Source organism: Dromiciops gliroides, chromosome 2 (genome assembly GCF_019393635.1).
Source record: "Dromiciops gliroides isolate mDroGli1 chromosome 2, mDroGli1.pri, whole genome shotgun sequence".
Classification (NCBI taxonomy): domain Eukaryota; kingdom Metazoa; phylum Chordata; class Mammalia; order Microbiotheria; family Microbiotheriidae; genus Dromiciops; species Dromiciops gliroides.
This window is the reverse complement of record NC_057862.1, coordinates 633,297,630-633,320,381: the sequence shown is the minus strand read 5'-3', so window position 1 is coordinate 633,320,381 and position 22,752 is coordinate 633,297,630. Positions and strand designations below refer to the sequence as shown.

General features: G+C 37.0%; 1 pseudogene; it reads left to right on the top strand.

Moving 5' to 3' along the window:
• The window catches only part of LOC122739440, a 29,905-nt pseudogene extending 8,400 nt beyond the window's left edge, over window positions 1-21,505 (top strand).
• Window positions 21,506-22,752: the final 1,247 nt, after the last annotated feature.

The window sequence follows — 22,752 nt, the reverse complement described above, 5'->3', positions numbered from 1 at the left end:
CATGCCCAGAGTTCAATCCACTGGGAGACTGGGAACTGTTTCTTGGTAGCTCTGATGCTTGGCACATTCCTGATACAGGAGAAAATATACTTGTCTTGCCATCAGAAGTTCTGGACTCAAAACCCAACTATACCAGTAAACTAGCTAGCTGTCTTTATGGTGCTTGAGCTGCAGCTGTAAGCGAGGGAGAGTGACGCTGGCAGTGTGTTTGTAAAATGAGGTTAATAACAACACCCACCTCCCAGGACTGTTGTGGGGATCAAATGAGATATTATTTGTAAAGTACTTAGCCCAATATCTGGCACATAGTAGTTACTTAATAAATACTTGTTCCCTTTCCCCCACTTCAGGGAGTAGATTTCAGGAATTTGGGCTGGTCATTGCATAAGTAAGAGACAGGAAATGAAGTGTCAAGTATGAGGAACAGTGAGAAGACAAGTTTGTTTGGATCCCAGAGAGCAGGAGGGTGAGTAATTTTCAATGAGGTTAGAAAGATAGGTTAGTGCCAGGTTGTGTAGGGCTTTAAAAGCTAAAAAAAGGAGTTTATATTTTATCCTCGGTGCAATAGGAAGCCACTTGAAGTTGATTGAGTAGGGGAGCCATATGGTCAGATCTGCACTTAAGGAAAATTGCTTTGGCAGCAGTGTGGAAGGTGGTCTAGAGACAGGAGAGACTTGAGGCAGGGAGACCAATTAGGAGGTTATTGAAATAATCTAGGTGAAATGTGATGAGTGCCGGATCTGGGGTGTTTAGCTGGGTGAGTAAAGTTAAGGGAGAGGATGCAAGAGATGGATGTTGTGAAGGAGGATATGGTGAGGTTTGACAATTGATCGGATGTGCTAGATGAGGAAAATGTCAAGGTTAAGAAACTGAAAGATTGGAAAAATGGAAATACCTTCAGGAAGTAATAGGGAAATTCAGAAAAGGGATGGTATGATGGAGGAAAGAAGATGATGAAGAGGTTAGTTTGGGACAGAGGAATTTGAGATGTCTCCAGAGTCGTTTGAAATGAAAAATTATGCAGCACTAAAGTAAGTCCCGAAGATCCTAAATCTGTCAGAAGTCAGAGGGGCGAGTGTTTGGGGCAGAGGTTGAAGGGCCCGATGTGTATGTTTGTGTTAGGGCAAGGGTGAGTTCAGGGTTCAGAGAGGGTTTCACGTTTGTTTTCAATGCAAGATATAAAGTTTAGAAAAGCAATAAATAAGGCAATCCTGGTGAGGTCACAGCTCAGGCAGGAAGACTTCTCACCTCAAGAGAAATTAAACACATCAAGGCCAAGGTAGACAGTGCTAAATCCACAACTGAAGACTATAGGAGAAAGGAGAAATGCATCTCTGGGAAAATAGGATAGACTAAATAAGAATGATAGGAAAAATCCAGAAAGTTTTTTACGGGACAAGTCATATATGTCAAGTATGTATCCCTCTGTATGAAAAATCTTGAGGCCTAGAAAGATGAGGTAGCTGAAGAAGATAGGATTTATAACTGGATTTATACCTGATCATCTAGTCTAATCCATACATTCTATAAATGAGGAGACTGAGGTACAAAGATCCAATGAACCTTGCCTGCTTGTTCTTTCTTAAGCAAGACATTCTATCCTTTATCTCTTAGCATTTTCTTTTTTTTTTTTCTTTCTTTTTGGTAGCACAATGAGGGTTAAGTGACTTGCCCAGGGTCACATGGCTAGTAAGTGTCAAGTATCTGAGGTCCCACTGGTTGTCTCCATTGCCTAGAATTTCATTCCTTCCTCATCTCTGGCACTTGGCTTCCTTCAAATCCCAGCTAAAATTGTACCTTCTATGAGAAGCCTTTTCCAATCCTCCTTAAACTAGTGGTTTTTCTCTGTTGATGATCTGAAGTTTATCTTGTATATATCTCATTTGTAAGTAAGTTACTTGCATGTTGCCTCCCATCATACTGAGCTCCTCGAGAGGCAAGACTGCTTTTGTTTGCCTGTTTTGCCTTTCTTTGTGTTCCCAGTGTTATGTATAGCACAGGGCACATAGTAGCTATTTAATGAAATCTCATTGACTGACTGATGAAGTGACTTGCCCAAGGTCACAGAACACAATTATAAGCAACATAGGTGATATCTGTATCTAGCTCACATTTTGGAAGGATACATGTCCCACCAAGCCCCACTGATTTTATCCTGTCGAGTCTGACCATTTGATTGACTTTTCATCCCCTTGGCACAAATAGTCATTAATATGGCTTCCCTTCCTTCTCTTTGACCCTTTCTCTATGTGTGCTAGGAGCCAGTTTTCACATCGCCTACTGGCATCCCCTTAGAGAGTTCTGGGGTGCTACTCCCTACCCTTCCAGCAGTTTGAGAAGTACTTGTCATGTAAGATGGTAGGATGAAGACTATTGGAATGATTTAAAAGAGAATTTAAATCTTCTATGAAATTGGCTTATAAAGTTTTGATTTGATTGTGTATTGACTTTTAAGGGACAAGATGTTTGAGAATGGGGGTATCTGGGTGGCACAGTGGATAAGGCACCGGCCCTGGATTCAGGAGAACCTGAGTTCAAAGCTGGCCTCAGACACTTGACACTTACTAGCTGTGTGACCCTGGGCAAGTCACTTTTTTGTCCCTCAAAAAAAAAAGGTGTTTGAGAATATGCCAGTTTGATTCCTACATGTGCCTAGATGATAATGGGGATTTAGAGCTGGTCAGGGAGGTCTAGTTGTATTGATAAGAAGATGGAATGTAGACATAACAGTATAATAAAGTATAGCATCCGTATTTTAATTAACCTAATAAGATCAATCACACTCACTCGTTCCCCCATGTCTGTCTGTCTTTGTGTCTCTCTCTCTCTTTATATTTCTCTATCTCTCTGTCTCTCCCCCTCCCTCTCTCCTTCCCCCATCTCTCTCTGTCTCTTTCTCTCTCTCTTTCTCCCCTCTGTCTCTGTCATTGTCTCTCTCTATATCCCCTTTCTCTCTGTCCTTCCCCCCTCTGTCTCTGTCTCTTTCTTTGTGTCTCTGTATCTTTGTCTCTCTATATATATGCGTCTGTCTCACCCCCTCCCTCTCTTCTTCTTCTCTGTCTCTTTCTTGTTCCTTCCCCTCTCTGTCCCTCTGTCCCTGTCTCTGTGTCTTTCTCTCTCACTCCTTCACCCTCTGTCTCTTTCTCTGTCTTTCTCTCTCTCCATCTCTCTGCCTCTCTCTCTGTTTCTCTCTATCTCTCTCCCTTTCTCTATCTCTCCCTCTCCCTCTCTCCTTCCCCCTTCTGCCTGTCTCTTTTTCTCTCCATCTCTGTCTATCTTTCTCTCACTCTGTCTCTTTCTCTCTCTTTCTCACACATACATGCACACACACACACACACACACACACACACACACACACACTCCAGTAGTGAGATACCCAGGACTACAAAATAATTAGGGATTTGAAAAGTATCCTTTCTTCCATTCCAAAAGGTCCCACTTACAATTATCTTCCCTTTTGCCCTTCATTACTTCCCATTCCCTCCAAATTCCTCCTCCGTTACTCCTAGCAACTATCTCCTCCCCATAGGATAATGAGTATCTTTGTGTTTGATGTTGGATAACAGAAACCTGCTGGAGACATTTGCTGGAGACATTTGGTCTGATGACTTGGTCTGTACCAGTCCACGATGCATCTCTGAGGGAGAATTCTATTCCTGTGAGCTAGAAACAGTAGGCACTGTGCCAACAAAAAATTCCATTCTTGGGGTGAGATAACCTCCATCTTCTCTCTTTAACCCTCTTTATCCCTCTTTTCCCTGCCTTGGGGTCTTGTAAACTTAATCTAGGCATTTCATAGAAAAAGTCACAGAACAGAGAAAGGTGTGGGAAATATAGATTTTGTATATTTTTTATGTGTGTAAGTGGTTCAAAAAAGAAAGTTATAAATGGAAAAGACTTTGGAAAGTCAAATTCCTATATTTATACACATGAAGAAACCAAAACTAGAAAAGTGATGGTTTTACATGAGGTAACAACATTGGTAAATAGAAGAATAGAGATTCAACTCTTACCTACTGAGATAATTTCTAATATATTTTCAACTATCTTCTGCTTCCTTGAATGAGAAAGAAGCTTAATTTAGAAACGTGATGATGGCCATGTATACATAGGTAAACCACACCCTTTACCTAAACTCTTAGACTGAACAGCTAAATAAATAGACAGATAGATGATATAGATAAAAAGATGGATAGATAAATTAATGAATGAACAAATAAATAAATATATAAAAATGATTAAAAAATAAACAAATAGACAAACGAATGAATGAGTGAATGCATAAATGAACTAATTAATAGATGCATAAATAGATAAATAGATGCATAGATAAATAAATACATGGATGAATGAATGAATACATGAATGAGTAAACAAATGGATGGACAGATGGATGGGTGGATAGATGAATGAATGAATGAATAGATGAATCAATAAATAGATAGATAATTAAATAGATAAATATATAGATAAATAAATAAATGCACGAATGAATGCATGAATGAGTAAAACAAATGGATGGACAGACAGACAGATGGATGAATGGATGAATGAATGAATGAATGAATGGATAAATGAATAAATTAATAAAAAAACAAAAGAATAGGTAGATAAATTTTATATATACATCCATATTTTTTCAAACTCATGCCTTGAAACACATACATATGTGGTTTTCTTCTTTTTCTTTTCCAGATCATGATTCACATTCCTCATCTCGATTCTTGTTGAATTGATCAAGAATTTTTCATTTCATAGACCAATTTTTAGTCCCAACAGAGTAATCTCTATACATGTCTGAGCCCCAAAGACACATTCTGCATACACACCAGTATTTAGAGAATGATGGAAATCCTTAATTCAAAACACAATATATAATTTCCTGATGTCATTAGAATTATCTTTATTGTTTTTGTCTTCGAACTGTGTCTTACTTTTAGTGACTCCATTTGTGGTTTTATTGGTAAAGATACTGGAGTGGTTTGCCATTTCCTTCACAAGTTCCTTTTACAGATGAACCAACAGAGGCCAACAGTATTAAATAAATTGCCCAAGGTCATACAACTAGTAAGTATCTAGTGAGGCTGATTTGAACTCAGGTCTTCCTGACTACAGGTTTGCACTGTATCTGCTGTATCACCTAGCTTCCCCAGAAACATTTTACTGTCATTAAATTCAGCTATATAATGGTGGAAAATTCACTAGAACAGCCATTAGTAGCTGTGTGACCTTGGGCAAAAAAAAACACTTAATCTCTATGTTCCTTAGCTTTCTCATCTATAAAATCAGAATAATGGTGAGAGGAAATGGGACTGAATTTATGATTTCATTGATATGGGAAATTCTTAATGAAGAAACTTCCTTTACCACTGCAGATGGAGGTCTGCTCTGCAATTTATATTGTTAGGGAGTTACCTTTCTAAGGACAATAATACTTAGATTTCATTCAACTGAAATGAATGAAATTATTTCATTAATCTTCTCTCTCTAGTTACCAAATCTGAGGGTCTTTCCCAGTTATCTGTATTGAACTCTGCCCCTGCTCTCTGACCACCTTCTTATCAACTATCTCACTTTTCACACCAGAGATCCTGCACTATTGGATCCCTGTAAGAATTTTTCACTCTGAGTGAAAAGCTCTTCAAATATGTTGTATCTCCTGGACCACAACTCAGGAAAGGTCCAGTGATGTTTCATTTCACTACCTCCCCTATGACCACTTCCTACATAATTTCAGCTTTCTCTGTGTGTGTATACACACACGTGCATATATACATACATGTTTGCATACACACATCCAAATATATGTGAACATACATGTATTGTGTATGTATGTAGATATCGAAATAGAGATAGAGATATATGGACACACATTTGGTGTGTGTATAGTCTTCTTTCCCTCCTTTTGAGGGCTTCCCATAGGCTTTTGGGTCCACTTTCAGCCAACTCTCACCTATGGCTCCAATAAGTTTTAGCATGTGCAGCCTCCACAAGCCAGCAAATATCTTAGCACGTTGACCAAATCAATTTGAAGATAGCCAACAAGCCTCAAACTCCTTGGTGATTTAGGGAGATGTCCACCCCAAGCATGTGAAGACTCCCCCGGCAGAGTGGGTAGATGAGAACAATTTGTTCCTGCAGTCATGAAGGTAACTGAAGCAGGCATTGTAGAGTGCTTAGAGCTTGGTCAGATATGGAAGACACCAAGGGCATCCACGCCATCCTCAGCTATTACCAATCATCTTGACTTTTTGTCCTGCCACTGGCTCTGGAAGAGAGAGAAAGGCTGACTTTGTGCAGCTCTGCCTCACTTAAATCCAAGTTACCTCCAAGTCAAAACAGTGCCCCATGAAGCCACTGGTCCTTTTAGGAAACGAAGGACAAACAACAATCTTGTATGTATCTAACTATGTACATGCTTCCTTACCTCATCAGAATATAAACTTGTTCTGGGCAGCAGCTATTTTTTTAAAACAGGGCAATGGGGGTTAAGTGACTTGCCCAGGGTCACACAGCAAGTAAGTGTCAAGTGTCTGAAGCTGGATTTGAACTCAGGTCCTCCTGAATCCAGGGCTGGTGCTTTATCCACTGTGCCACCTAGCTTCCCCCTGGCAGCAGGATTTTTAAAAATATTTTGTTGTTTCTTTTTATCCACTTCCTGCCACATCATAACACTTAAACACTTATTGGTTGAGATACTTGTTGAAGCTATCTACCATGCAAAAAATATTGTCATGGAAAATCCTTTGGAAACCTTCAAGCACTATAGAAATAACCACCCTTCTTTTTCTTTATCACTATTATCACCTCATTCTAATATTTTTTTTCAGTTGCATTCAAAAAGAAACCATTACAGGAAGATGGATGAAGATGCCATTATTAAACACAAGTTTCAGACACAGTGCTAAGTGTTTTATAATTTTTTTTCCTCTTTTGATCCTTATAACAACTCTGTGTTATAGGTCCTATTATTACTCCCATTTTACATTTGAGGAAACTAAGGAAGACAGTGGTAATGTAATTAACCCAGGATCACACAGTGAACGAGTGTCTGAGGTTAGATCTGAATTCAAGTCTTCCTAGTTCTAGGCCCAGAGCTCTATAGTTATCTTGTCATTATCCTGCTATTTCCATTTTATATTAAATGCTCTGTTGATTACTGCCCAGGTGCATAAAATAACCATCTGTTATAGTTGAATAAACACATAATGATTTAAATTCATCTTCTCTTGGCTCCCGAAAACAACCTCACTACCACTCTAGTAACAGACAGAGAAGTATGATGACATGTGTCTCATGCTGCTCTCATGTAACCTTGACCTCTGCCTGGTCACTGTATTTTGAAAGTTCTTCATTTCATTAAGCTCAAACATAATGAAATTTGGTATTATTACATCTATTAAAAATGCTGTTCCTAAGGTTTTGTGGATCAATGTTGTCTGGGTGATTGTGGGCAGTGGTTCAATCTGTGATAATAATCTAATTCTAGGAGAGTTTATTCATTGAGTTCCCCAGTATATTTTCAGATCTGTATTTATAGCAGGAGGATTTGTTGTCTTTAGTTCTATGAAAGATAGCCAGGTTCTGATGGTTAATTCTGACCAGGGGTCATATATTGGTAGGTATTCAGGAGGCGATAATCATTTTGATTCTTTCTTTTTTTTCAGCCTGCCATTATGTGTTGCAAAGGAACTGTTCTTTCTTTATATTATCTACATGAATCACTAAATCCAGGCACTCTAAGGATAAATCTCTCGTCATTCCTCATAACAGTGACCAGGTTCTGAATTATTGTTATAAAGCCCCGTGTTTGCATGAATAAAGCTACACGTCTGACCCTTTTCCTATCTTCTTCTTTGTCCTCCTTTTCTTGCACATTTAACTCTTTTGAACAAATTATAAGATTTTGGGTTTCTTTCTGTTGGGATACATCTTTCTGGAAGTGATCCACTCTTTAAGCCTATCAATTTTTTTATCCCAATTCTTATGTTCAATGCTGATCTTCCTGTCAAATTTAATTAGCCTTTCACTTATATTGGAGAATAAGAATCAAAGAATCTTGAAGTTGGAAGAGACCGTAATGTTCATTGACTTCAGTTTGTAACTAGACAAGAATCCACTTTACAACATGCCCAACAAGTAGTCATAAAATCTTTGCTTGAAAGCCTCTGATGAAGGTAATTCTTTAATTTCACTTTTAGATAGCAGGATTTGGGGAAGTTTTCTATTATATCCCTGTCCCCTCTGGAGCCAATCAAAACTCATCTAAACTGTCTTCCATTTAACAACCCTGAAAGTGATCATATCTACCTTTCTAAACTTCTCTTCCCCAAACTGAATAACTCTAAGTTCTTCAATCATTCATCCCTGGGCACGATCTTAAGACCATCTGCCAATATGCCCTCCTACAGGTGTTCTCCAGTTTATCAATGTCCTTCATAAAATGTGGCGCACAGAGCAGAAGACAATGCTCTGGACATGGTCCAAAGAGGAAAGAATACATAAGGACTGTTGCCGCCCTATTTTAGGATACTGTCCCTTCTGTTAGTACAATTTGGAATCACTTTAGTTTGTTTGTTTATGTGTCTTAGTGGATTCAATATTACACTGTTTCCTTATATTGAACTCAGAGTCCACTAAAACACAGAGATCATTTTTTGGAGAAATTGTTTCCTAACCAAACTCCTTCCGTATCGTACTTATGAAGCTGATTTTCTTTAACTGTATGCTTATTTCATTCCATTAAGCTCCACATTCTATCCTGTAAGAATCTGTTTCTATCTTTGTTCAATCATCCCATGTATCAAGATATTCCTCCCAACTATATACTATTTGCAGATTTGTTGAGCCTGCAATCAATACCTTTATCTTGTCTGGTCTATCTATCTATCTGTCTATCTATCTATCTATCTATCTATCTATCTATCTATCTATCTATCTGTCTGTCTGTCTGTCTGTCTGTCTGTCTGTCTGTCTGTCTGTCTATCTATCTATCTATCTATCTATCTATCTATCTATCTATCTATCTATCTAATAAAATGGAACTAAGTACAGATCTCTGGGACATTGCACAAGGATCCTATTTCCTAGATGACACTGAATTATTAGGGATTGTTTTCAGGGCCCAGATCATTTAACTAGGTCAAAATTCACCAAACTTCATCTTCATCTAACTCACATTTCTCCAAGTTTTATATAAAAATAAGATAAGAAACTTTGTAAAAATGCTTTGAAAAAAATCCAGGCAAACTTTATCTAGGAAAATCCTTAAATTTACCAATCTGTTAAGAAATGGAAATTAGTTTAGTAGAACATAGCCTCAAGTGGTTGGAGTCATCTTGACTCCTTGCAATTATTGCTTCCTTTTCTAGCTTTTCATTCACCTTTTAACCAGTCTAGAATTTTGCTGGAGGTAGCAAACAAAATTCTTGTTTAGTGAATGAAGGAAAATCAGAAGACTCGATTATCTTCCTTTTTTTTTTTTTTTTGGGGGGGAAAATTTGAACGTTCTTCAGTCAGACAATACCTTTTCCATTCCCCTCCATTTTTCAGGAATCATGAGTGTCGTTGATAAAAATCACATTCACCCCATTTTTTGGTTTTGTTTTGTTTTAGTACTTAGGAATGGAGTTCATCCAGGCCTGGTTATTTTAACTTATCACGGGCTCGCAAGTGTTCTTAGATACCAACGTCCTACTCCTGTTTTTCTCTGGTCTTTTCAGGGTCAAAGATATTTAACCTGGACAGAGAAAAAAAAAAGAAGCAAAATAAACATTAGACAGATTTCTATCATCTTTATCATCACATGAATCTCCAAATAGTAGCCCTACCCCTTCTTTGATCCTCCTTGTTTCTCCAATTTCGTTTTCTAAAAAAAAAAAATAAAAATAAAAAATAAAAGCTTTGTATTGTCCTTAGCTTTACTTTGCAACCTAAGCTAATTCTCTACTTTAGCTTTTTTGATGGGAATTAGTATCCTTCCTTAATTTTGGATCCATTTCCCACAAAATGCATTTGCCCCTAATTGTATATGTCTTTTAAAAATGGAAATCAGTGGGGGAATTCTCTGTGCATTTATGCTAATCTTTGGAGATCAATCCATTTTTTCTTCTCATTGGAAGAATTCCTCTTAAATATGTTTAATGTGATTGTACATATATAACCTATATCAGACGGCTTTCTCTCTTGGGGAGGAGGGAGAAAAGGGAGGGAGGGAGAACAATTTGGAACTCAAAATCTTATAAAAATGAATGTTGAAAGCTATCTTTACATATAACTGGGAGAAATAAAATACTATTGATTGGGGGGGGGGAAGTATTCCTCTTTCTTCAAAATGCCAGGCTTGAGAATTTTCCATACCTCTGGTGGTTGACTTTCCTTGCTGAATTTGAGGCCATGGGGTCCTACTTAATCTTTTTAAAATCTCTTTTGAATCTGTTCTGGCAAAATATAGAGTCCATGTCAAACATTGCTAAGTTTCTTCTTCTCAATGAAAAATTCTAATATCTCTTTCTCTTCAATGATGCTATAATTTCAACCAGGATTTTTTTTTATTGGTAGGAATTGAATTAGCTGTTATGCCATGTTGGTGTGTAAATGTCTGTGTGTGTGCATTCACATGAGCATGTGAGTGTGAGACAGAGATAGAGACAGAGAATGACAGAAAAAGACAGAGAGAGAGAGAGAGCGCAAGAGAAAGAGACGGAGACAGAGAAACAGAAAGAGAGAGAGAAACAGATAAAGGGAGAAAGGGAGACAGAGAGACGAGTTGATGTATGGAAAATTAAAGTCCTTCCTCCCTACTCTATGATGCCTCTAGGCCAAGTTTAGTTGTTGTTTTTCATCAATTTCTGGATATTCTTATCAACTTTCTCTTTCTGTCCAGGTGGTCTACAGTAAATCCCAATGAAAATATCATGTCTATTTCTGCCTCCATTGATCTTCATCCAAATACCTTTGAATACGCTTCCCTCTCTGTTTCAGGATTTGCTCGCATTAATATTTGATGCTTCTTTGACACAATCTTTGATTTAACCTATTTTTCTTTCAAGCTATTGATGAAATCTTAAAGAGGATGTGACTAAGGCCTTGGTATTATCATGAAGACAAGTATATAAATCTGGTTTCTTAAAAAGTTATTATATTTGTAAAATGAGGGTTTTGCTATGATGGACCCTCTAATTCCCTCCCAGTTCTAAATCTATGAGCTAGTGATCCTATGATGATTTTTATATCATTTCCATTTAGGATTTGTATCCCTCCTCAATTTGTTTGTTCTCTTTATCCAAATGGGCCATGTGGACTAGATACCATTTTTCCCCATCTTGAGCACTTTGTGTTCAGTTATGAGTCCCACATTTAGGCAGAGACCTTGACATGCTAGAGAATATATTGGAGAGGATTACCAGGATGGTACAAGGACTGGAGACTCTGCAGAATAAGGATTGATTAAAGATTTTAAAGATGGTTTCCATAGAAAAGGAAAGACAGAGGAATTACATGACTGTGGTCCTCAAGTTGTCAAAACACTCCCATATGGAGACATGTATCAGATTTTTTTTTTCCATTAGCTCCACAGGACACAATGGGATTGGGGACAGAATTACAAATTGTAATGGTCTATTTTCAAATCTTCCAAAGGAAAAAAAATAATAAAAGTTCTAATTGGAGCTGCCTTTAGGTGGAAGGGGTAAGCACATAGTGGATTCCTCATCTCCAGATCTCTTTCACTGTATACTATATTGGAAATGAGGTATTCTGTACAGATATTAGTTGATTTTTGTTACAAAAAGTTTGTTTGTTTGTTTTGTACTTCCCCTCCAATTCTATTAGTGTGTTATTTTGTCTCCCTTACACAGATTACCATAATCCTACTCCTACTCTAAACCTTCTAAGTCACAAACCCCACTTAAAGTTTTCTTGCAAAAATACTGGAGTGGCTTACCATTTCCTTTTCCAGCTTATTTTACAGATGGGGAAACTGAGGCAAATGGGGTTAACTTTCCCAGTGTCAAACAGCTAGTAAGTGTCTGAGGCTGGATTTGAATTCAGGAAAATGGGTCTTCCTGACCCCAGGCCCAGGACTCTATCCACTGAGCCAGCTAGCTCTCCCAGAAAGTCCCATTTGAGTATCATAATTACTACAGTCATCCCTTCTACATCGCAGCTTTCCCCATCACTTCTTTGATATATGGTGAGTTAGCATAAGAAATTAAATGAGAATTTTGGGGGGGAGGTTTATGGAAACTACAGATGACACGAGGAAAATAGCAAAAGTACAAAAAAGTTTAGAAACTCAGAAATACATAAAATATATGTATAGAGTATATAATATCAACCCAAATTTTACAATAAGGTACTATAAACATGCCATAAAGGAAAAACAAAAAAAAAATCATATTTCTTTTCTGTTATGAAAGGAGGGCTAAAAAATTTTATGTGGATTTAGCAGATCACAGGGGCACCATACCCTTAAGCCCTGCCCCCCACATATAAGTCATAACTCTATTGGTTTAAAAAATGTTGATGATAAGTAGTATTGATATAGAAATTTAAGGCTTACAAAGTATGTAAATATGTTTTCTCATTTGATCTTCACAACAACCCTGTGAGACAGATGCTAATACCATCCCTATTTTATAGAGAAGAAAAGGGAGGCTGAGCTATAATAATTGACTTTCCCAGGGTCAAAATACTAGTCAATATCTGAGGGAGGATTTGAACTCAGATCTTCTTGACTCCAACTGTAATATGATAATTCCTGAAGCCACCAAACAGTCCACCTTAGGCAGACAACTCAACAGGCTTATTATTAATGGTATTGGGCCTGTGTTTTAGGGAACTCATACTGATGAAATTTTTTCTACCAATGTAGTTTGGCACCTTTCCTACAACTTATATTACCCACAACATTGAGAAATTAAGTGACTTTCCTAGAATCAAAAAAAAGCAGCATATGTCAGAGATGGGACTTGATCAGGTCATTCTAACTCCAAGGCCAGCTTTCTCTCCTTTACTTGGTGCTGTGAGTTATTATTGATGATATTTAAAATGGTCAAATGTCTTTTCTTCCATTTTTTTAAATTAAAAAAATAGTACTGGGCAGCTAGGTGGTACAGTGGATAAAACACCACCCCTAGATTCAGGAGGACCTCAGTTCAAATCCAGCCTCAAACAATTGACACTTACTAGATGTGTGAACCTAGGCAAACCACTTGACCCCAATTGCCTCACCCCCCCCAAAAAAAAATATAGTACTTCATCATCTAGGAAAATGGGTTTTATGGAGAGGAGATCTCTGAAAGTGTATGAGTAAAAATATACATATATTTGCATAAATATGTGTATATCACATATACATCATACATATGTGTTATATTTTATGTGTGCATATGTATATATGTCTATATATGTATGTATGTATGTATATATAATTATAGCTGTTACCATATGCTATTGTCAAGATTTGGTGACAGTTGATATAATAGATAGGGATAAACTGTTTATCATTTTCCTGACGATGCCAGATCTACAGGATTGTGTTAGAAGGGAAAGTTAGTTCTTCCTGAAGTTGATGAGATCTCAATGGGCTATGATTTGGTTTCAATACTGAGAGCTTTAGGAATACAATTAGAATGCTAAATGCAGAAAAGGTATATGTGGACAATTTGTCTCCAGGATAGTGAATAGTTGATCAACTAATTAATGAACGGATATTCACCAAGTGCCCAAAGAAGCACCTTGGAAGATCTTGTGAAGATTTAGAGAAAGAGACAATGATCCCACTGATTTGGAAGGCATGGCTGGATGGCAATGATAGTGGCCCTGACCAAAGAGATGAGGTCACACATCAATCGGAGTTTAAGCATTAAGTGAATGTCTAATCTAACAATCATCATACCTTCCCATACCATTTTAAGGTTTAAGCAGCATTTTCCTCATAAGAGTTCTGCAAGAGAGAAAATGAACAGATCATTATCCTGCATCCTCACAGAGTCACCTGAATTTCACAGTAAGAAGTCTTCCTGGAAGCCCTGTAGTCCGATCAAACCAAAAACCTCAATTCCAACATCTTCAACAAGTAGATAGCCACTTTGAGCTTGAAGACTTCCAGTGAAGGGAAAATCACTGTCTCCTAAGGAAGCCTGTTCATTTAGGGACAGCACTCACTCACTTTTATCACATTTTTGCTTTTCTGGTCTAAATATGCCCACCTATAATTCCCATCTCTTTGTTTTTCTCCCTTAGGCCAAACAGAACAAATCAAATCTCCCTTTCATACATCAGTCTTTTAAATACTTGAAGATAGCTTTCATGCTACCCTAGCCAAGCTGGGGGGGGGGGGCACTGGGCCTGGAATCAAGTAAACACAAGTCCAAAGCTAACCTCAGAAAATTACTAGCTTTATGACCTGTGACATCACTTGAGCTATATATGTCTCACTTTCATCAACTGTAAAATAAAGATAATAACCTACTTCACAGGGCTTTTTGAGGATCAAATGAGATATTTGTAAAGAAATTACAATGTCTGGCACATAGTAGGCACTCAAGAAATTCTTGTTCCCTCTCTCCTTTATACCATTTTCTCTTTCCCAGTTGAAACATCTTTATTCTTAAAATTATAGACATTTAGAGTCAGAGGATACCTTTCTAGCCAACATGTACATATATGTGCATACACATTTGCACACGTGTGTATATTTCTATTTACATTGGAAAGAAATGCCTCCTATAATATTCAAGAAGGGGTCAACCAGCATCTTTTAGACCTCAAGGAAAAGGAAATCCTCTGCTTCCCAAACCAAACCATTCCCAGTTTCTTCAACTCATCTCTAATCTTTGATTAGCATAATCTTGAGCCCATTAATCATTCGACAATATCCATTGGTACCTTCTCTGGCTACCTATATTTTTCTCAAGAGTGGGGTACAAACCTGAACACAATAGTGCAGATATAATATAAAAATATTTTGGGAATGAGGAAACAGGTTCAAATAAATTCAGTGATCTGTGCATTGTTACACAACTAATAATTGGAAGAGTCAGAATTTGAATTAATTTTTTTTTGGCAAGGCAAAATTTTGCCGACTTTATACCATAGTGTAAAATGCTATGCTCAGAATTTCCAGCAATACCCAGATAAACAAGGTATAATCTTCACTTTAAGGAAACTTATAGTATAATGCTGGGGATAAATATAGCTAGAATATAAAGTAAAATTTTAAAAGTCATAAAGAGGTCAGCTGAATCATATTATAATAAATTTAGAACTAGAGCTGGAATGGAAATCGGGGGCCACACGTTCCAAACCCTTCATTTTATTGATGAACAAAGTGAGATAAAAGAATATGCATGAGGCCAAGCAGGTAACATCAGAGACAGGATTTGAACCCAGATCCACTGACTCCAGAGATGATTTCTTTTCACTGTACTTGGCTTGGGTTGGAAGAAGGACAAGGAAGTTTTTGTAGAGTATTTTTGTTGTTCTGTCATTTCAGTCATGCCTAACCCTCCCTGAGCTCATTTGGGGTTTTCTTGGCAAAGATACTGAAGTGGTTTGTCATTTCTTTCTCCCGATCATTTGACAGATGAGGCAACTGAGGCAAACAGAGTTATGACTTGCCCAAAATAGGAAGTGTCTGAGGCCAGATTTAAAATCAGGAAGATGAGTCTTCCTGACTCTAGGCCCAGCACTCTATCTACTGTGCCATGTAGATACCTTTTTTTTTTCATAGAGTAGGTAGTATTTAATCTGGGACTTAAAGAATAGGTGGGGTTTGATAAAGAGACTATAAAAGTAAAGAAGACAAATGAAATGGAAACAAAGATATAAGCAAAGACATGGAGGTGGGGATATTAAAGGCATGCTCATGAGATGATGATAATAATTATTATAATTCTCAATTCTATAGAAATTTATGGATTTTTTTTCTCCTTAAAAGAACCCTGTGAAGTATGCAGAAATAGTTCTACTCTCACCATTTTATATATGAAAAAAAAAAAAACAGGCTAACATAGATGGGGAACTGTCACAACATACCGTGTATCATTTCCTGGTTGTTAGTTGAGCAAAATGAACCTTTATGATTCTGGTCACTTTTTATGTCCTGAATCTTCTGAGTCTCTGTGAGGCTAACACTGGAAAGATCTTTATGAACAATCTGAAAAATGAGGACCAAAAATAGGACTTCAGCATCCTTTATGAGAAAGGATGTTTTGATTCCTTTAACTTCTCTCAACAATTCTCAGGATAGCCTCTTAGCAGCTCCAGTGCTAGAGGAAAAGACAGGAAAGTCGAAGCATTTATAATGTCTCCTCTTTTCCTCCATTTATTGACCAAATCATGTCCTCCATAGGGGCCAATATATCTGCAAACTGCTATCACAGTCAAGAAGAAACCCCCTGCCTGGAATTTTGCAGTAGCCTTCTGGTTGGTCTTTCTGCCTCAAGTCTCTCCCCATCCCTATCCATTCTCTGCTCAACTGTCAAGATTTTTTTTTTACTAAAGTGCTGATCAGAACTTGTTATGTCCTTAACTCAAAAAACAAAACAAAGCAAAACAAACAAACAAACAACAACAACAACAACAAAAAAAACTCCAGTAAAATTTCCCTTTGGTCCTTCCAGAATCAAGTATAGAAATTATAACTGGCATTTAAAGCCCTCCAGGATCTTGTCCCTTCTCTTTCCTGTTTTCTTACACTTTACTCCTCTTTGTGTACTCTATGATCCATTGATATTGACCTCTTGCTCTTCTTCCTGCAAGACCTTCCATTTTTGGACTGGAAGCCTTTTCACTGGCTCTTCCCCATGCCTGGAATATGCTCCTTCTTCATCTTGCTTCCTGGTTTACTTCAAGACTCCAGAACCAAGTATTCCTTCCCTAGAGGCATATTCAAGTCCCTCTCCATCCCATTCCCCTATCTCCACTGCTCCATTTACATTGTATATGTCTATCATTTTTTTTTTTTGCATATTTCCTACTCCATTAGAATGTGAGCTCCTTGAGGGCAGAAACTAAGTTTTGACCTTTCTTTGTATACTTAATGCTTGGGAAGGGGGGAAAGTGAAGGGAAGATTGTGCTTTTTATATAAGATGCACTTAATAAATACTCAGTTATTTCCTATCTTAAATCATCTATTTTACTCCCAACTCATTGTGTGTTTTGGGGTAAGTCATTTTCTCTCTTCAGGACTCTGTTCCCTAATCTAGAACATGAGCAAGTTGAAGCAGATGATCTCTAAGGACTTTTCCAGATCAGACATTCTGTGATCTCAAGAGTCAAGATGTCCTCAAACACTCTCCTTGCCTTCTTGCTGGCCCAGCATCTATGAGAGGCCCTGTATCTTCCCTGGCTGCTCCCCAAAATGATGTGCATGTGCAAGAGATAGCAAATGGAAAGAAGATCTGAATCAGGCATCTTCTGACTAACCTGAGGTAAGGGCCTATCAGTAGTCACCCATTTCTGGTAAATTGGTATTGTTTGTCATTTGTCCCCAAATCCTTCTAAGACTTGTAAGGATTACTATAGGGGCAGCTACATGGCGCAGTGGATAAAGCACCAGCCTTGGATTCAGGAGGGCTTGAGTTCAAATCCAGTCTCAGACACTTGACACTTACTAGCTGTGTGACCCTGGGCAAGTCAATTAACCCTCATTACTCCCCCTTCCCCCCCACCCGAAAAAGAATACTTTAGATGCTGAGTGAAGTGAGCAGAACCAGAAGAACATTATACACAGTAACAGCAACATCGTGTGATGATCAATTGTGATAGATTTGACTCTTCTCAGTAGTGCAAGGATCCAAGACAATTCCAAAGAACTTGTGATGAAAAATGTTCTCCACATCCAGAAAAAGAACTCTAGATTCTGAATGCAGATTTAACCATACTATTTCTCCTTTGTTGTTTTTGTTGTTTTCTTTTTTGAGGGTTTTCCCTTGTGTTCTGATTCTTCTTTTACAACATGACTAATGCAGAAATATGTTTAATGTGATTGTACCTAAATAACCTACATCAGATTGATTTCTGTATTGGGGAGGGTGGAGGGAAGGGAGGGAGGGAGAAAAATTTAGAACTAAAAATCTTATGAAAACAAATGTTGAAAACTATCTTTTCATGTAAATGGAAAATAATAAAATACTTTAATGATTCAAAAAGAATACTATAGTTCCTTATTGCTTTATAATCAAATATAAACTATAGTTTAAGAATGATTTAGCTATTCTCATCAATATAATGATTCAAGAAAATTATGAAGGACTTATCTCCAGTGAAATCACTGACAGTCTAAATGCAAATCGAAGCATTTTTTTTACTTTCTTTTTCTTTATTTCTTTATTTTTGATCCACATTTTCTTATGCAACATGGATAATAAGGAAATGATTTGTATGACTGCTTATGTATAATCTGTATAAAATTTCTTGCCTTTCCAATGAGGGAACAAGGGAAGGGAAGAAAAAAATAATTTGGAACTCAAAATTTTTTTTTAAATCTTAATTTTAGAAATTTTATTGAGAAAAAAAATAAACAAACTTCACAGTTTTAATTTAGTGCCATTCCTAACTTCATTCACACCTCTCTAGGCTATTCACACGTTACCCCTTGTCTCACTTCAAGACAAACTGACTTGTTTGCTATTCCCTTCAAATAGTGTTCTATCTCCCACATGCTCATCTTTGTACAAGCAGTCTTACATGTCTGAAATCTTCTCTCTCTTCACCTCCAATGCTTGGATCCCAGAGGTGCCTTTAAGACTTTGTTCAAGTGCCATGTCTGCTTATAAGAAACCTTTGCTGATTTTTCCATTCATGTTCATGCTTTCCTCTGGATAAATGCCTCATTTATTTTGCACATTTTAAAATTTGCTTGTGTTTGCACATGTCGTTGCTCCCTCCTTTTCCTCTCAATAGAATGTAAGTTCCTTGAACAAAGAAACTTTTATTTTTACCTTCATGTCCTCAATACCTAGCAGAGTGCTTAGGACATATTATGTATTTAATATATACTTTTTATATACTTCTTGATTTGAATTGAATTCATCTTTATCCACTTCCTACATGAGGCCTTTACATCAGCCCACATGGTCCATTATTACCACTCAATCATTTTCAAAATTCCTTTTCATTTCTTTGTTCATGTTATATTTATTTTTGTTGCATATTTCAGTTCACAGTGGAATGTTAGCTCTTTGAGTGCACTATTATATTTTTCCTTTGTATCTCCGGTGCCTATCTCAGTGTCTGGTCCATTTGGACTGATCCTGTGATTTCATTGTTATGAGGCCTTTCTCGAAAGGGAATTATCCCTACAAATAAACATGAGCTACTATTCTTCCATTTAGAGGTGTCTGGGGTCCTGAGAGGAAAAGCGACTTATTTGATTAATGTTACCTGGCCCAGATGGACGAGAGATGAGACTTGGACCCAAGGCTTCCTGATTCTCAAGTCATGTTCCTCTTTGCTTGGCCATGTTATGTTGGCCTTGTCCATAGCAAAGCTTAATAACTACTTGCTTAATTGAATTGAATTAAAATATGTCACTTTCATTATCATTATCTTACTATGAATATGATTTTAGGGCTCGTTCTGGTTTTGTACAAAGATTTGGAAGAATTGTGTGGTTTCTGTTGTAGCCAATATGGCATTCTCCTCTGTTTCTCAGTGAAAGGGGAAGCAACACATTCCTTGAAGCAGCATTGTTGATGTTTCCCTCAATGACTTCCCCTCTGTAGGAGATTTATCCAGGCTCTTCCATACAAAAGATAACAAGTCAGAGAAATGAAGAGAGTGAAATATAAAATAACCAATATTTCCTTGTGTCTGGAAATTCCCCAGAGTCAATTCAGATGGCTCAGCCAAAAGGACTTGGCCAGAAGAATAAATATTTACAAACTATTCCAGTTGATTGCTCTTGCACCATGAATTTTCTGCCAGTCCAGTGGATATGCTGTTCAAATTATACTTGTCTTTCAGACAGTTAAAATCACAATAGAAAATTATGAACTCCTATAAGAAGGAGGGTAAAAAAAGGTCAACTCTCCATTCATTTTTAAAACTGGAGTTACATGATTAGAAACTCATAAGGTGCTGATCCAGAACATTATAAATCCTCAACTCTTAGAGAAGAAAACCTTAAAAGGCCCCTGGAAATGGGCCCTAGAGTAGGTCAATTTATTCAGAGGAAACGTTGGCCTCTAATGGATCCTGGAATAAAAGCTACCTAAAGAGACTGTTGGAGAGAGACTAATCAACTTCCAATCACTCATGGACTCTCTCCTTGAACAAGTGGATAGTTATACCTACATGACTTATCCAAAACTATATTATCCACAAGAAACGTCTTCCCAGAGTGCTAAGATGGGCTGTATAAATTTTATCCCCAGTTAAAATAATGCTATCATAGAAAGTTAGATCTGAATGATTTACTCAAGGAATGAAAATTTAAGGAAATAGGTGTGATCACCTGAGAAGAGTTAGTTGCAGCTAAATATCGATTAGTCTATCACTGTCCAAAATGGCAAAATATTTCAGGGAAAGAATTGGAAGATAAGGCATTTCTACCAAACAGTAAACAGTTTGGGGTAACTAAAAATGTCCCTTGCAACAAGCGGTGTAAGAAAATGGAATATTTAAATGAATCAGAAGCTATAACTGAAGATAATTGTGATGAAAGATGCATAGGTAAATTTGTAACTCAGGTATTACAGGAGTGATAGAAGAATTTAAGATTACCCTGGAAAACAAATATAATTTAATACTTTGAGATTGTTTAGCTTTATATGAAGAGGATGATGAGGAAGAAGAGCTGATATGATAAACGATGGAGAGAGTGAAGTTTTGAAGGCAGAGGAGACTACTCTGGACACAAGGAAAATAGTGAAATCTAACAAAGCAGCTAGGTGGCACAGTGTATAAAGCCCCAGATCTGGAGTCAGGAAGATGTAAGTTCAAATCTGACCTCAGACACTTACCAAAAAGTCACTTAACCTTTGCCTTAGTTTCCCCCTCTGTAAAATGAGATGGAGAACGAAATGGCAAACCACTCCAGTATGTTTGCCAGGAAAACCCCAAATGGGGTCACAAAGAGCTTGAAATGACTAACCAACAACAAAGCTAAAAATGATGCTGGAAGTGAAGATGCTATTTTTTTTAGAAAAACAAAACTTCTTATCTTTACATTATATACAATAATTTTATGGGACTCCATGACTGGCTAACTAGCTATGATGAGCAACATCAACCTGTACCAGTAATACATATGTGTAAAAATATCTCAAGATCATATAAGAAAAAGAGTGACCATCAAAAATCACCCTTCTCTTCCACTACCTCCTATGCATCAATTCACCTTCCCAGTCCTGCTGATGAAAAAAGCCACTGAGACAGTTGCAGAAGGTGGAGAAGAACTTGGTATTCATATGTATCTTCTCATTTTCCTGAAATTTGTACAAGCTGTTATTCCAACAATAGACTATGACTACACAAGCCACTTTGCAATGTAATGAAGAGATAAATTCTATGCTAATTATTGATTCTAATTTTAAAGGAATTAACCCATAGATGTGACCATACTCACCAATGAATACAATTTCTATAATAAAGGAACTGTTATGTTTATTCATTAAACAAAAAAAGACATTCCATTACCAGCTTTGTTTAACAAAAACCTGTATGCAAAGAAAACGATGAAATAAAATAGTGTTAGAACATTTCATATGGAATACAGAGCTGAACAGAACCTTGGAATGTAGTATGTCAGAGTTAGAAAGAGGAGCTTAAAGGTAGGCTATTAGAATAGGAAGGGACTTTAGAGATTATCTTGTCCAGGAGTCTCATTTTAGAGTTGAGAAAATTGAAACCCAAAAAAGGGAAGTTATTTTTCCAAGGTCACATACTTAGTAAATAGTGGAAGCGGGACTGAAATCCAGATTTTGTTTTGTTTGTTGTTTTGTTTTTGTTTTTTTTTTACCTCAAATCTACTTCTCTTTCCACTATACCTCACTGCTACCTTGCCTGAATAAGAGCAAAACCCAAGCTTCGGCACTAAGGACAGCAAATTTTATCCACCAGACAAGGCCACATTAGGTCTAAGATCTATTTCTCTAAATATACCATTTTAAAACTACATTGACACACATTTCCCCTATTCCTTTCCAGGTTTATGTGGTGCTTTCTTTAAGTCAATAGTGTACAGCAAACAATTGATAGGTACTAGAAAACTTGTCAAAAGCCAGTTTGTCTCAGCCTCCAAGCTAAAATCAAGTCTGAATCAAGGAGGAATACATGTAATTAACTATAATAATAGCTGACATTTATATAGGCTTTAAGTTCTGAAAAGTGTTTAACACACATTATCTTATTTAATCCTCATAACAGCCCTGTAGAACATGCATTATAGGTATTATTATTTTCATTTTACAGAAGAGAAAATCTTGAAGAAGTTAAAAGACTTGTCCATAGTTACCAAGATAGAATATTTCCAAGATGAGCTTCAACTACTGTCCTTTGTTGACTCTATGGCCCAAATTGTTTTCACTTCGCCACATTGGCTTTTGGGCTCAGATATACTATTTCCCTCCCTTGACTTCATTATGAAATGTATATTTTCAGGAATAAGAAGTTACAAATTAGATATCTATCTGAGTTTAGTGATTTAAACAATTCATTTCATATTTTACATTTTATTTTTAATTCAGTTTCCTGATGAGGTAAAATAAAAGAGACTGGGCTATTAGGGGCAGAAACAGGG